Genomic DNA, 17391 nt, shown 5'->3' with positions numbered 1-17391 from the left:
TTAACCCGGGGTGAACTCACTTTGTAGGGTCTATCGTTTGGCAGCCAAGGTATATCCTACACTAAAATTTAACTTCTATCACGGACTAATCAACTACATCCTTTCATCAGAAGTCCCTTCACAGCCCATATGCTCCTCCATACTATTGAAGGTTGACTCATTAACTCATATTCTAAGAAATCATTATTCTCATAGTATTTTGCTTGTAGTACTTGTGCCACCAACGAATACAGTTTACACACTAATTGCTATCCTTGCTTGGCCAAAAGCGATATGTTAAATTTTTCTAGATTGTGCAATCCCATGCCCCTCACCTCTTTTAATTCATAGAGGTCCCCCTAAGAACACCAATGAATACCACGCTGCGATTGAGATTTCTGCCACCAATATCTGCACATAATCAATTCAAATTCATTGCAAAACGAGCTCGATAATTAAAAACATGACATTATATATGTAGGAATAGCCTGCAAATTGACTTAATAAAAATCGTTTCCCCACCTAGTGATAAACATCGGTTACACCAACCAATAATCCTTTCTCTAATCCGATATTTTGTACTTTGAAAGACCATCTTCTTGTTTCGTCCTACTATAATTAGTATCTCCAAATATTTCTCTAGATCCACCAAGCTTTGTAGCCGTAATGTCCCTACCATCATCTTACGAGTTTCCTCATCAACGTTTGATCTAAAGCAAATAAGGGATTTATTAAAATTCACCATTTGCCCCGAATGTTCCTCATACTCTTTCAAAATTTATTCATATTCTCCACCCCGACTGATGTTGCCTCTCAAAAATCAAGCTATCATCAAAAAAAAAAAAATGGGACACCATCGACCCTGATCAAGATGTTTTGACCCCTTTCACCAAACCGTCTCGACGCGCAAATCGCAGTAATAACGATAAACCCTCACAACAAAAAAGAAAAAAAAGGAAATGACTCATTCTACTGCAAAACCTATCTTCAAATAATCTCCTCTACCAAGTGTCATTCAACATGATCATAAGTCTTGCTCATGTCAAGCTTCAGTACAAATTAGCTCCCTCGACCACCACTCTTCTCGAAAGAGTGCAGCAGCTCAAAAGCCACCACAACATTATCTGCTATAAACCTTCCTGGCATAAAAGCACTCCGTGCCTCATTTATACAATGGGGCATAATCAGTTGCAGTCTATTTACAATGGTTTTAGAAATAATTTTAAATAGAACATTACATAAGCTAATTAGCCGAAAATAAGTCATATTACAAGGGCTAACCTGCTTTGGTATAAGTACAATGTTGGTGTCATTTATATTAGACATAGGCAACCCATCATTCAGTATGTCTCAGCAGAATTTACTAACCTCATCATCAACAATATGCCAATATTTTTTATAAACAAGATGACATGTGATCCACAAAATAGTTCTACGTGACGCTATAGGTAGAGTGAAGAACTTAAATGGGGAAAAAACAGGACTTGGAATTAAATAACTCTTAATTTTTTAACCCGAAAAACTTATAAACTACTTTTTTACTGTAAATTGACATGCATTTATTACTAAAAAGTTGTTAGACAACAAAAATAATCGTGACCCTTAATCATTTAAATAAACAAGAACTAAAAAACCTTTCTTTCCCCTCACAACCCACACTAAATGCCATAAACCACTTCTGATACCCAAAACTGGCATTGAATCGCTCCGATCTGAAGCAATCTGACCCTGCTAGCTATAACTGAATCTTTTAGCTCCTTTGTCACTGTATTGATAGACCTCAATTAACTTGAAAAGTGGACTGTCCCTCATTCTCCTCCAGTCCCTAAATCACCATCAAGCCATCCTCCACCCACTAAACTTCTCATTTCTAGCGAAACCTCTCTTTGTCCAACAAGTGAGCAACTTGATTGCCCCCTCTCATGATATTCTGAAATTTACATCTCTCAAAATCTAGCACAATCTGTTTCGCTCCTCATATGTGGTTACTAATTTCGATCAATTAATGTATGTCACTCGATGTAAACTCTAATTTATTTAGGTTTTTTCTAGTAGCTTTTAGCACCTTTTTACTTAAAAATAAACTAATCCTGAGTATTTGTTAATTAATTTAGTGAATTTTGTCTTAATCCTCAGTAATGGACATGAATTTATAAAATATGAAAACTTGTGCTTTATTACATGAATTTTATGCATAAATAAAATTATTTCATGTTATTTATTAATGTGTTATATTTAATTGTGCAATGGGACCATGAAGTTGATTTAATAAAGAGCTTATTATAAAGTTTCATGAACATGAGCTATCTATTTTCTATGTTGGACAACAAAACCATGCTAAATGGGTCAACAAGGTGTTATTTTGACCTAGTTAAAATGATGCTACATGGTGGACAAGTCTGATTATTTAATGGGTCACAGAACAGTCCAACAAGGGGGAGTTAAGCCCAAATTTGGCACAAGCATGTTGGCTACCCAAAAATCTGTTTTGGGATATTTACTAGAGGTCCCCACATTTGGAGATTCATTGGAAATCAACACACAAAGATAGTCCTTGAAACCATCCAACCCATGCTTAAATTTAACATGATTCTATACTTAAATAAATGAACCATCATCCACCTTCTTCAACAAAATGTGCCCGGCCAAGCAATAGAGAAAATAGAGGGATTCCAATCTCTATTTTTAGTAAACTCTACCATCTACTTCAAGTATAAATATCCCCACTCATTCTCCATTTCAATCATCCCTTATCCTTACATCCCTCATTCTCCACATATCTCATTTCATAACATTATTCCATTCTCTTATTTCCTCTCTTCATTACGACGATGGCATCTCATAATTTATTTCTTAGCCAAAAACCTTGATAAGATTATCTCTTGGTCGACCACCTTGATGAGCCATTAGAAAAGGAGCAACGCAAGGACTGGAGGAAAACATCTTCAATCAGAGTTTACGAGACTACTAATTCGATAAAGTTTATTCTTCCTTTACTTTGTTATTTTTATTTTAATCATGTTTACAATGTACTTTTTTATCTTGTCATCAACAATGGTAGCTGAATTTTGTTTAGCTAGGATGATTGCATTTATTTAATGAAGTTTGTTTAAATAATGTCTATAGTGTTTGTGCCTTAATCGATCATGTTTTCAATGAAACTCAAGTATGTATTTCATTCATACGTGATTGGATGCATTAGAATTAGTTGAGAGATCCAAACCAGACGATGGCTAGTAGACACAATAATTGAAATGTGCATTCTTAATTTAGATGCTAACCTCACTAAATTAAATTAAAGGTTCATAATAACTTTAACGAGCTCTATTATCTTGCATAGTTTTTTTGGTTTATGTGATTAAATTGTTTCAAACCTAAACCGTCCATGTTACTTTACATGAATCCTAAGAAACCATTAGTTTAGTATGATCACTAAAATGCATATTTTGCTAAGTAAAAGATTTTGAAAGGACTTAATTTGGTTTCCAAACTCATGAAAGATCGAGTTGCTATGGAATAATTTTTGAACATTGTGAAGCATGATAAAAATAAGCTAAGTTGAATGACGTAATTATCCTAGCCTATTCATGTTATTGATTATTTAAGTTTGTGCTTTCGCTAAATTCATTCATACATTTCATTTCATACTTCGCATTTAGTTTAAATTGCATTAGGGATTAATCTTGCATCTAGATAATGTAATTTAGTTAATCACCCATCACTCAAGATATTGTATTTTTATCATCAAATTATTAACTTTAATTTTGCAATATATTGATTAACATACACAACCCCTGTGGAGACGATAACTCTTTTACTTACTTATTACTTGATAACGACTGTGTACACTTACACAAACCAAGCATTACAAATTTTTGGCGTTGTTTTCGGGGACTGTTGCCTTAATCATTTTTGTGAAATTATTCTTTTCAATTTGGTTGTTATTTCATTTTTATCTAACTTCTAACCTTACAAATTATTCTTTATTCTTTATTTTTTGTGATTTATTTTTTAGGTGTTTAGGAGCATAGATCGAATTATCGATTTATTACCTATAGACCCTGAGATCAAGCAAACATTTAAACAAAGAAGACGTGAAAGGTAAGCTCAAAGACAAGCCGAGATGGACCTTGGAAATCAAAATGATGGACAAGGAAATGGAGCCAATCATGTGCACAATCTAATCCTTATTGTTGATGATAGAGATCGTGCCATAAGACAGTACGCTGTGCCATTCTTCAATGAATTAAATTCGAGAATTAGGAGACTGGAGATTGAGGCATCGTAATTTGAATTGAAACTAGTAATGTTTCAAATTCTCCAAACGGTGGGTGTGTTTAGTGGATTGCCCATGAAAAATCCTCAACTTCACCTTCAATAATTCATGGAGGTGAACGATTCGTTTAAGATAGCCGGTGTGACTGAAGACTCATTAAGCTTGAAGTTGTTTCCATACTCGTTGTAAGATCAAACACAAGCATGGCTTAATTTGTTGCCACTAAGTTCAATATCTACATGGCAAGAATTAGTAGAAAGATTTTCAGTTAAGTATTTCCCACATAGCAAAAATGTTATGTTACGAAATGAAATAACCACTTCTCAACAATTGGATGATGAATCTTTGTACGAGGCATGGGAGAGATTCAAAGAATTACTTCGTAAGTGCCCTCATCATGGGATTCCACACTGCATCCAGTTGGAGACATTTTATAATGGTCTTAATCCACACACAAGGTTGATGGTAGATGCTTCTGTGAATGGTGCGATTTTGTCTAAGTCTTATAATGAGGCTTACGAGATCAATGAGAGGATCGCTAGTAACAACTATTAATGGCCAACAAATTGAGCAACTTCAGGAAGACGAGTAGTCAGAGTGCACGAAGTGGATGCACATATATCACTCTCAGCTGAGGTATCTTCAATGTTGAAATAGTTTATTGTTAATGATTTGATATTATTTTTTTGCATATATTGTGGGGATGGTTATTCTTTTGAGAATTTTTCATCAAATCCCAAGTCAGTTTATTATGTAGGGAATTAACACTAAAATAGAAGTGGACACAAACCACAGTCCAACTTCTACAATCCTTCATAGCGAAACTATCCAAATTTTTCTTGGAGTAACCAAGAAAATGAACTAAACAACAGTTACATGCAGTATAAACCCAACCAATCCCAAGGATTCAATCAATAAGGTCCAAAACCACAAGAAGTTGAGTCATCCAACAATTATGAGAACTTGTTAAAGGCGTACATGGCAAAGAATGATGTTTTAATCCAAATCCATGCAGCAACACTAAAAAATTTGGAGAACCAAATAGGCCAGTTAGCTACAGAGCTTCGTAACCAACCGCAAGGAGCCTTATCAAGTGATATAGAAAATCAAAGAAATTTCGGTAAGGAACATTGCAAAGTAGTTGCCTTACAAAGTGGTAAGACTTTGGAACTGAAGGAGGTTGTGAATGAAGATGAACCCATTGAAAATGAGGGAAGTCAACTAACAGTTGAAATTCCTACACCAGCTGAACCAGAACTTACAAAGTCTAATAAGGTAAAACCTAAACTAGTGAATTTTGAAAAAACTAACATCTTCTTTAGATGTAGATTTATCTCCTTAGAGAAGTTGTCTAATCCAACCCAAAGTTCTATCACCTCCATATCCTCAAAAGTTCTAGCCAAATAAGCAGAAACAGGAGGTGCAATTCAAGAAATTTTTGGATGTTCTAAAGCAACTTCACATCAACATCCCATTGGTGGAGGCTTTAGAGAAAATGCCCAATTATGTGAAGTTCATGAAAGACTTCCTGTCTAAGAAGAAAAGATTTAGTGAATATGAGACTGTCGCTTTAACTAATTAGTGTAGTACATTCTTATAGAACCAGCTTCCTCTGAATTTGAAAGACCCTGGAAGCTTTACTATACCGTGTAATATTGGAGAATCTTACTGTAGTAAAGTTTTCTGTGACTTAGGAGTGAGTATCAAGTTGATGCCCAAGTCTATTTTCAAACTGATAGGAATAGGCGAAGTAAGACCCACTACTATGACACTTCAACTAGTAGATTAATCTTTAACATACCTCAAAGGAAAGATCGAGAATGTTTTGGTAAGAGTCGATAAATTCATTTTTCCTGCTGATTTCATTGTCTTAGATTTTGAAGCAGATAAGTGCCGATCATCTTAGGGAAACCTTTCCTAGCCATGGTAAGAACACTGATTGATGTGCAAAAAGGAGAACTCATTACGAGAGTTTACGATGATCGGTAATGTTTAATGTTCTTAAAGCTATAAAATTTCCTAATCTGATGGGGGAATGTTCAGTAATGGAGGAGCTAAAAACCTTAGTTTCTATAGAATGAGAGAATTGCATCGATATCGATATCACTGTATCGCATAGCTCCAGCTGAATTAAAAGAGTTGAAAGCAGAGTTGCAAGAGTTGTTAGACAGAGGGTTTATTCAACTGAGTGTATCTCCTTGCGGTGCACCTATGTTGTTTGTGAAAAAGAAAGACGGCTTTTTGAGATTGTGTATAGACTACAAATAGTTGAACAAAGTCACGATAAAAAATAAATACCCCTTGCCATGTATCGACAATTGTTTTGACCAATTAAAAGGTGCCACAGTGTTCTTGAAGATAGATCTCAGATCTGGGTATTATTAGTTGTGGGTTAAAGACTATGATGTGTCAAAGACTGCTTTCAAAACTCGTTACGGTCATTATAAGTTTTTGGTAATGCCATTTGGTTTGACTAATGCCCTTGTTGCTTTTATGGATTTAATGAATCAGGTCTTTTATCCTTATCTGGATAGATTTGTGGTTGTGTTTATCGATGATTTATTGATTTATTCCAAGACAGAATTCAAGCATACCCAATACTTACAAATCGTATTACAGAATTTGAAAGAAATACAATTATATGCAAAGTTTAGTAAATGTGAATTCTGGCTTCGCGAGGTTGGATTTTTGGGTCACATAGTATTATTTGACGGGATTTGAGTTGAGTCGAGTAATGTTTCTACTGTGACGAATTGGAAAACTCCAAAGAATGTTTTTGAATTACAAAGTTTCCTAGGTTTAGCAGGTTACTACCGTTGTTTTGTTAAAAATTTCTATTATTGCTTCACCGATGACCAGACTACTATAGAAAAATGTCGAGTTTGTTTGGTCCGATAAGTGCCAACAAAGTTTTGATCAGCTGAAAAACATGTTGACAGAAGCTCCAATGTTGACTCAACCTGAGTCTGGGGTAGCATATGTTGTTTATAGTGATGCGTCTCTTAACAGTTTGGGTTGTGTGCTGATGCAGGCAGGGAAAGTTGTAGCTTATACTTTTCGGCAGTTAAAGCCACATGAAAGGAATTATCTTACTCATGATCTCGAGCTGGCCATGATTGTATTCGGTTTGAAGATTTGGTGACATTATTTATACGGTGAGAAATGTCACGTGTTTGGTGACATTATTTAAAGTATTTGATGACTCGGAAAGAACTAAATTTGAGACAGAGACGTTGGTTAGAGCTACTGAAATATTATGATTTGGTTATTGATTATCATCTAGGAAAGGCTAATGTGGTTGCAGATGCACTCAGTCGAAATTTGTCATTGTTTGTACTTCAAGCGTTAAATGCTCATTTAACTTTGAATAAAGATGGTTCTGTACTGGTTGAGTTGAGAACTAAACCCCTGTTTCTACAATAAATTCAGGACTTACAAAATGATGATCCGAAGTTGAAATTGAAGCGACAACTGGTTCTGAATAATTTGAGTTCTGAGTACAATATTGATGATGATGGTATGTTACATTATCATGATAGGATTTGTGTTCCGAATGATTTAGGTTTGAAAAGAAATTTCTATCTGAAGCACAGAGCAGTACGTATTCTATTCATCCTAGTAGCACGAAGATGTACTATGATTTGAAACAAATTTACTAGTGGTCGGGTATGAAATGTGAAATTAGTGAGTTCGTAGCTAAATGTTTAATTTGTCAACAGGTAAAAGTAGAGCATCAGGTATCGTCAAGTTTACTACAACCTATTATGATTTTGGAGTGGAACTTAGAGCGTGTCATGATGGATTTCATATCTGGTTTACCTGTAACTCTAAAAAATAAAGATTCGATCTGGGTGGTTGTTGACAGACTGACTAAATCGCCACACTTTATTCTAGCCAAAATAGATTTTTCACTTGAGAGATTAGCGAAATTATATATGTCTGAGATTGTGAGATTGCACGGAGTTTTGATATCTATTATTTATGATCGTGATCCCAGATTTACATTGAGATTTTGGAGCAAACTTCACGAGGCTTTAGGCACTAAACTCAATTTTAGCACAGCATTTCATCCTCAGATGGACAGATAATTAGAACGAGTGACACAGATTTTGGAAGATATGATTAGGTGTTGTATACTCGAGTTTGAAGGTAGCTGGGAAAAGTATCTACCGTTAGTTGAATTCGATTATAATAACAGCTATCAATCTAGTATAAAAATGAAACTGTTTGAAGCTCTTTATGGAAGAAAGTGAAAAACACCATTGTATTGGTTGGAATTGAGTGAATCCAAAATTGTGGGAGTTGATTTGATCCGAGAAACTGAATACAAAGTTCCAATTATTCGAAATTGTTTGAAAGTTGCATCTCATTGCCAAAAATCAAACGCGAACCTGAAAAGAAAAGATATAGAATATGTTGTTGGCGATTTAGTATTTCTAAAAGTTTCTTCGTGGAAGAAAGTACTACGTTTTGGCTAAAAAGGGAAGCTGAGTTTGAGATTTATCAAGCTATATGAGGCTGTTGAAAGAATCGACACTATAGCTTACATATTAGCTTTGCCCTAAATCGTAAAAGTCGAAAAAGTCAATTGCTATTAGTTTAAAGGTGTTAATTGAGTAAAGAATTATAATTAGGTGGCTTTATTGTGTAAATTAGCCATCCTAAAGAGAATGGGATGGTTGGATGCTTTAATTTCTTTTAATTCTAAAGTTTTATATGTTATTTTATTAATAAAATAAATAAAGGTTAATAAAATAAAGAAAAAATGATAGTTTTCTTCCCCAATTTGTTTTGTTCTTCACCGAACCACCATAGGAAAAGCTTCAAGCTTTGGTTCGTCTTTGAATAGATACTATACACCAGGTAAGATTCTAGAAAAAAGGAGGTAAGTCAATTTGACTGCTTAAGTACCAAGCTATTTCCAAATCTAATCCTGGATGTGTATATATCTATTGCCACACTTTATACTTCGCGACTTGTTCAATTTTATTAATGATTTCCATCTCTTGTTTTATTATGCAAAAATTCCTTATTAACTTTATCCTAAAATAACCTAAGAACATAAATAAAATAAAGTCGAGATCCCCCGTTTATTTATTTGTAGATCCTTCCGAATACGACACATCTTTTGCTCAATCATTATTGTCTTTGCATGAATCACTTCGCTCCTTTTTCGATAATAGGTTCCATGGTTCAAATATGTAATCTGGAAACTCAGGCACAAAAATAAATGGGTCACTGTAAATTTTCGTAAGAGCACTTCTCATCGAATCATCCCTTATTTTTGAGTATTTCCAGTAAGCTTTTTACTGCCACTGCATATGCTGCATTATGTCCATCAACTTTGATAGCTCATCTCAAAGATTTAGGCGAGACGGTTGAGCTCTGAACATTGAAGTCTCGTTATCAGGTTCATCTTCTGGTTCCATTGGTTCCACCTTACCAGGGACTTTAGCCGATTGCACTGGCTCGATTTCTGTAGGATCTTCTTCTTCTTCTTTTCGGGATCATCACTTTCTTCAACTCGTTGCTGTAGAACAAAGTCTCCAGCTATTCGATAGAGGTCTCAATCTGTGATTGTGCCTTGGCTATTTCCTGTATTCTTTACATTTGCAAGAATTTTAGCTTTCAATCACAGAATTGTTATCGTAAAGGGAAAGTAAGCTGGGCCAGAATGTGAACGTCTAACGTCACAATTCTACATTTCCCTCAAGATGATTTTTCCCACATCAATGGTCTTCCCAGTTAAAATCGAGTATAATAAGACTATTCGCTCTAATGAGATTGTAGTCCCATGTGAGCTAGGCATAAGGCTAAATCGGATGAAGTAGAACCATACCTTTGCGAGTGGTGTCAAATATTCTCTTCGACAAGTGTGGATTCCTTGCTTTGGCATAGTCCACTTAAAACCTGGAACTGTAAGTTCCTCGAGAATTTCTTGCAAATTTTCAGACTCTATATTGCTCATCAAGGAGGAATATTCGTCGTTTTTGAAATCAGGCAATTCAAAGAACTCATTAATAACGTTTGAAGTTATTGGTACCTTGATTCTGCGACTGGAACTTCCGTCAACTTGCTTGAGGTTAAATTCGCATAGAATTCGCGTACTAACTCCTCATCCACACTAGGTCTCTTCTCACAAAACAACTCCCAATTGAGAGTTTCAGCAACCTGACAAATACGCGCCATAAAACCAATATAGTTGCTTTCTTTCAATGTGAAACCTTTCTCTGGATGCTTCTATTGATTCTTGAAGATACTCTCGTATCTTGCTTTGGCTTCTTCACAGTGGAACTTGTTTTGTGATTTGTCAATTTGGGCAGATGCACGAGTTCTCTTGCGAGGCATGATTAACCTGATCATAAGATGGTAACAATTATTTTCTCAAAAATTTAATTAATATAAAATATTAATAATTCAATAAATTAAAAATTATATAATTAAATTAAAAATTATGAGAAAAATTAGTCTTACCACCTTTTTTGTAAAAATTAAGAGCTCTTAAGAAAAATAATTTTGAATCAAAAGATGGCAAATTAAAAAAAGTTGAGGTTTTTGGCTAAGGATGGGTGAAAGGGTGATGTGTCGCTCGGGTATGCAAGGCAGCAGTGCGCAACAGGGGATGGATGTGAGCAGCATGTGGATCGTTGAGCAGGCTTGGTGTGGGCGCGCGCAGGGTGCTGCTAACCGATCAGCTGGGCGATGCTGTGGCTAGGGAATTGTTAAGAGGTTTCGACACTTAAGGGTTTTGGTGTTTTTGGAGGGAATGGTGTATGAATGAAAAAAAATAAGAATAGATGGGTGGAATTTATAGTGAAAGGAGTAGAAGCTAGAGTAGAATTCTTAAAAATTCTAAGTTCTAATTCTACTCAAAGTAAATAACAATTAATAATTAATGTAATACATATTAAATTATTATTTGCTATTAATTTTTTAAGATAAAAACTTATCGAATAAAATATGATTAAATTAAAACTAATCCTAACTCTAAATAAAGTGATAATAATTAATATATATTATAATGGATATAATTATATATTAATAATTATCATCTTTTCTTTTTCTTTTTTTTATCAAACTAAAACATTTATTCTATATGCTTTTTGAAAATATTTACAAAAGAGGCATCTAATTTTAATATTTACAAAAAGAGCAACCAAATTTTAAAAATAATTCAATTAAGTTCCTAGACTTAATGAAAATTCAAAATTGAGTTGCAACATAAAACTTGGATCAAAATTGACTCTTTTATTTGAAAACTAAAATTTATTTTGTCATTTAGGAATAATTTCTTGGGAAATTATGTTAAAATCAATTCCCAAGGAAGATTGGAGAGGTCTGGCGGTCCGCTTAAGTTCCAATCTCTTAGAAAATTTATTTAAACATCTTGATCCGAAAATAAACCCTAAATCATTTATTCAAACAGAAGAACAAGAAAAATTAAATATCTGATAAAATGAACGAGATTTGATTCTGTTCAATTTTATCTCCCCAGTAATGTTTCAAGCGTTGTGCATTAACTCGAAAATTACCTCCCTTACCTTGAAGTTCAACAACTCTGTATGGATAGACTCGATGAATCATAAATGGACCGGACCAACGTGATTTTAACTTACCTGGAAAGAACCTTAATTTGGAATTGAATAACAAGATTTGCTGACCTGCTTCAGATTCTCGAACTCGAATGTGCTTGTCTAGCCATTTCTTGAGCCTCTCCTTAAGTAATTTGGCATTCTCGTATGAAGACATTCAGAATTCTTCTAACTCGTTAAGTTGAAGCATCCATTTCTCTTTGGCACTTTTAAGATCCAAGTTGAGTCGCTGGAGAGCCCAGTAAGCTTTGTGTTCTAACTCCAAGGGTAGATGGCAGGCTTTCCCAAAGACTAACCTATAGGGTGACATCCCTAAAGGTGTCTTGTATGCTATCTTGTAAGCCCATAAAGCATCATCCATTCTTTTGGATCAATCTCGTTGGTTCGGGCAAACTACCTTCTCAAGTATGCCTTTGATCTCCTTGTTTGCCAGTTCAGCTTGCCCATTCGTCTGCGGATGGTAAGCTGTAGCGACCTTGTGTTTCACTCCATGTTTATCTAATAACCATTTCAACCACTTGTTCACAAAATAGGACCCTTCATCACTGATGATGGCTCTTGGGATTCCAAACCTTGTGAACACATGTTTCTGCATAAACTTCATTACAACCTTAGCATCGTGTGTCAGATATGCCTCTGCCTCAACCCACTTAGAACATAGTCTACTACTACTAATTTGTACTTGTGACCAAAAGACGGAGGGAAAGGACCGAGAAAGTCAATACCCCAAATGTTGAATAATTCTACCTCAATGATGTTTGTTTGAGGCATCTCATTTCTGTTGGTGACATTTCTGACCCTTTGACATTGATCACAACTCTTTACGTAAGCATATGCATCTTTGAATAGTGTTGGCCAAAAGAATTCAGCTTGCAATACTTTGGCTACATTACATGTACCACCGAAGTGTCCCCCACTCGGCGCTGAGTGACAATGGTATAAAATCTTATGTACTTCATCTTCTTCTGCCACGCATCTCCTGATCATTTGATCTGCACACTTTTTAAATAAATACGGTTCTTCCCAGAAATTGTACTTCACATCGTGAAGAAACTTTTTCTTTTAATGGTACGTCTTATCAATCAGCATCAAACCAAAAGCTAAAAAGTTAGCAATATCAGCAAACCAAGGGGTATTATGGACATGATTTACCTTCAGTATGTGTTCATCTGCAAACGTCTCTCGAATTGGTATAAGAGGAGAGTTCCCTTCTTGCGGCTCTAATCAGGACAAGTCGTCTGCTACTTGGTTTTCCACTCCCTTTCGATCTTGAATTTCTAGATCGAACTCTTGAAGTAGAAGTACCCATCGGATCAGTCTCGGCTTAGCGTCTTCCTTGGCAAGTAATACTTAATTGCCGAGTGGTCCGTATAAACAGTCACTTTGGTACCTACAAGATAAGATCGAAACTTGTCAAAAGCAAACACAATAGCAAGTAACTCTTTTTCTGTTACCGTGTAATTTAGTTGAACTCCTGTCAGAGTCCGACTCGCATAGTAGATGGGATGAAAAACTTTATTCCTTCGCTGACCCATGACAGCTCCGATCACGAAGTCACTTGCGTCATACATCATTTCAAATGGCAAATCCCAGTTTGGTGTGACTATTATGGGTGCCGAGACTAACTGACTCTTCAAATCGTTGAAAGCTCTTAAGCACTCCTCATCAAATTTAAACGCTGTTTCCTTCTCTAATAATTTGCATAAGGGTTTAGCAACTTTGGAGAAGTCCTTGATGAATCTTCGATAGAACCCGGTGTGGCCCAAAAAGCTCCTAACACCCTTTACAGATATTGGAAGTGGGAGTTTCTCAATAACATCTACCTTTGCTTTATCTACCTCGATTCCATGTCTTGTTATCCGATGCACTAGAACAATACCTTCTTGTACCATGAAATGACACTTTTCCCAATTAAGTAGAAGGTTTGTTTCTTCGCATCGCCTTTGTACCTTGGCTAGGTTGGCTAGGCAATCATCAAATGTATCTTCGAATACTAAAAAATCATCCATAAAAACTTCCATATATTTCTCAATCATGTCAGTAAAAATAGACATCATACATCTTTGAAATGTAGCAGGTGCATTACATAAACTAAATGGCATGCACCTAAATGCAAATGTACCATACGGGCAGGTGAATGTTGTTTTGTTTTGATCTTCTGGTGCTACTATAATCTTATTATACCCCGAGTATCCATCGAGAAAACAATAATAGTCTCTCCCTGCGAGTCTATCTAGCATTTGGTCAAAAAATGGCAAAGAAAAGTGATCTTTCCTAGTTGCCTTGTTCAGCATTCGGTTATCGATGTAAATTTTCCATCCCGTAACCGTTCTAGTCGGTATCAACTCATTATTCTCATTTTCAATGACCGTGATACCTCCTTTCTTTGGCACGCACTGGACCGGACTTACCCATGAACTATCTGAGATGGGGAAGTTATACCTGCATTTAACCACTTGATGATTCTTTCTTGATTACGTCCTTCATGATGGGTTTCAGTCTTCGTTCCATCAATCGTCCCTTTTTTGCCATCTTCTAAGATAATCTTGTGTATGCATACAGATGGACTAATTCTGCGAATATTAGCTATGGTCCATCCGATAGCCTTCTTGAATTGTTTCAACACCAGGATGAGTTTCTTTTCTTGCTCAGTAGTTAATTCTGCTAAAATAATCACAGGTAGAGTAGAAGAGTTACCTAAATAAACATATTTCAAATGTGAGGGAAGTACCTTCAGTTCTAATTTAGGTGGCTCCTCGATTGATGCTTTTGGTTGGGCATAATCCCTTTTTTCTAACTCTAAAGATTCAAAGCGGGATTGTAGATTAAATCCCCTTTGTTTAGCTTCTAACAAAGCTAAGTATTCATCCTCCTCTTCATTGTTTGGAGGATCTAATGTTAAAATTTGTTCCAATAGGTTCTCAATATAATTGAGTTCCTTCTCCATGATTAAATCTTCTAAATCAGACACTGCAGAACAATCATCAATTGTGTCTGAAAATCGCATGGACTTAAAAAGGTTAAATGCTACCTGATCATCCTGAACACGCATAGTAAGCTCGCTCTTCTGCACATCAATAAGGGTTCTTCTAGTTGCTAAGAATGGTCTTCCTAAGATGATTGGCACCTCTTTGTCTGCTTCAAAGTCTAGAATCACAAAGTTAGTAGGAAAGATAAATTTGTCTACACGTACCAATACGTCCTCGATTTTTCCTTTTGGATGTGCTAAGGATCAATCTACTAATTGAAGTGTAACTATAGTAGGTCTAACTTCACCTATCACCAACTTCTTAAATATTGACATCGGCATCAAGTTGATACTCACACATAGTGCCTTACCACAATATGTTGCTCCAATATTGCAAGGTATGGCAAAACATCCAGGATCCTTCAATTTTGGGGGTAGTTTGTCTTGAAGATATGTATTGCATTCCTTCATTAGGGCTACCGTCTCAAACTCTCCAAGCGTTCATATTTTAGACAGGATATCCTTCATGAATTTGACGTAGTTTGGCATTTGTCCAAGTGCTTCAACCAACGGAATGTTGATATGAAGTTGCTTGATTATGTCTAGGAACTTCTTGAATTGAATTTCCTGCTTTTGCTTCTGAAGTCTTTGAGGGTAGGGTGGTGGAGGTTTCTTTACTAGAACTAGTTGATTCATTTTCTGTGAAAATTTTACATCTAACAGAGTTATTAGTTTATCAGAATTAGCTGGTTCAGAAGTTACCTTGTCGGATTTTACAGATTCAATTTTCAGTGAAACTAAAATTTCAACACTCGGTTGAACTTCCTCTAAGTATTGAGCGTCAGCTAGCTCCTTCTCAACTTTGACGAAATTGGGCTCTAAAGTCTTTCCGCTCCTCAATGTTAACGCTTTACAATGCTCATTCCCTAGATTCCTCGGATTCTCCGTATCACTAGGTAAAGCACCTTGTGGTCGGTTTCTGAGTTTAGTTGCAAGCTGGCCCACTTGATTCTACAAATTCCTTAGAGAGACATCATTTTTAGCCTTGTATGCCTTTAATAGATTCTCTAGGCTATTGGATGGTTCAGCTTGGGTTGGTTTCTGAGTTTGTTGGGAAAAACTAGGTGGTTGGGTCGATCTAGGTTGGACATAATTGTTACTGATTCCTACCCCTTAGTTACTCCAGGAAAAATTTGGGTGGTTTCGCCATGATGGGTTATAGAAATTGGATTGCAGCCCTTGCCTTCCTCGATTTTGGTTCTGGTTGCCCATGCAATACACAGATTTTGGGTTTGATGGACATTCTTTGAACAAATGTCCTTCCCCACAATAAACACAGGCTAAATTTTCAAATTGATTCAGTGGCTATGTTGCCAAACTATTACACCCATTAGCAGTAATCTCGTTCCTCAACTTAGCATTCTTATTAGGAGAGAAATACTTCATGAGGAATTTTTTTGCTAACTCTTGCCATATTAAAATTGAGTTTGGTGGTAATGAGTTCAACCAAGCTCGAGCTCTGTCCCTTAGTGAATATGGGAAGAACTTCAATCGTAATGCATCTTCGGGTACTCCGGCTAACTTGAAAGAATCACTCACCTCCATAAACAGTCTTAAGTGTAGGTGAGGATCTTGATGAACATTCCATTGAATTGGCCTTTATTCAAGCATCCGGAACATGGTGGCTTCAACTCGAACTATTCTGCCTCAATTTCGGGTCTCCTAATACCCAGATTAAGATCATGAAATACTGGTACGGCATACTGTCTCAAAGCTTTGTCCCTATCATCAGCAATAAGGATAGGATTTTGAGCAAGGTTTACTCTATTTTCTTGATTCAGATTTTCGAAGTTCATCTTTTCAGTCCTTCTCTGACTTGCTTGTCTTCTTCACTATCGAAAAGTTCGTTCAATCTCAGGGTCTACAGGGAGTAAATCGATGATTCGATCAATACTCATAAACACCTGGAATAATCATAGAAAAATTAACTAAGTTAAAATTTAAACAGAAAAATAAACCAAAATGCAAAACTAACAACTTCACAAATAATGACTTTTTTTTAAAAACACAGTCCCTGGCAACGGCGCCAAAAACTTGGAACGACGGAAATGTACAAGTGTACACAATCGCAACAAGTAATATAGTGACAAGTAAATGTCGAGTTATCGTATCCATAGGGACTGTGAAAGGAATTATTTATGAATACTATTTAAAACACTTTGCTGAAGAAAAATATTTTGTTTGAAGAGGGTGATTAAAAACTAAGATTTTAAACTAAGTAAACTAAATAAATAAATCTCAAATGCACGATTTCAAAATACAATTTTAATCAATATGACATAATTGTGTTAGATTAATTACATTTCTTAACTTAGAATTATTAAACTCATGTTTATATTGTTACATATAAGTTCACGGCAACTCAGTAATTTGCTAACTTATGAACATACTCACCTACCAAAATCCATTTATCTCTTGACTATATCCCAATGTCAATTCAACCGATTAAACAAATCTTAATAGGAAAATATGTTATTGCACATACATACTTATTAAATCAAAATAAGCTCTTGTAC

At 35.6% G+C, this 17391-nt stretch overlaps 1 non-coding gene across 1 annotated transcript; it reads right to left on the bottom strand.

Annotated features, from left to right (window-relative positions):
- Positions 1 to 4552: 4552 nt before the first annotated feature.
- On the bottom strand, positions 4553 to 4659 carry LOC128041423 (small nucleolar RNA R71). The gene has a single exon (XR_008196445.1). It is a non-coding gene; the product is annotated as a small nucleolar RNA R71 (small nucleolar RNA).
- Between the last annotated feature and the right edge of the window lie 12732 nt (positions 4660 to 17391).

The sequence above is a fragment of the Gossypium raimondii genome, chromosome 5 (genome assembly GCF_025698545.1).
Source record: "Gossypium raimondii isolate GPD5lz chromosome 5, ASM2569854v1, whole genome shotgun sequence".
NCBI lineage: Eukaryota > Viridiplantae > Streptophyta > Magnoliopsida > Malvales > Malvaceae > Gossypium > Gossypium raimondii.
The sequence above is the reverse complement of the archived record's forward strand: the minus strand, read 5'-3'. Positions and strand labels throughout refer to the sequence as shown.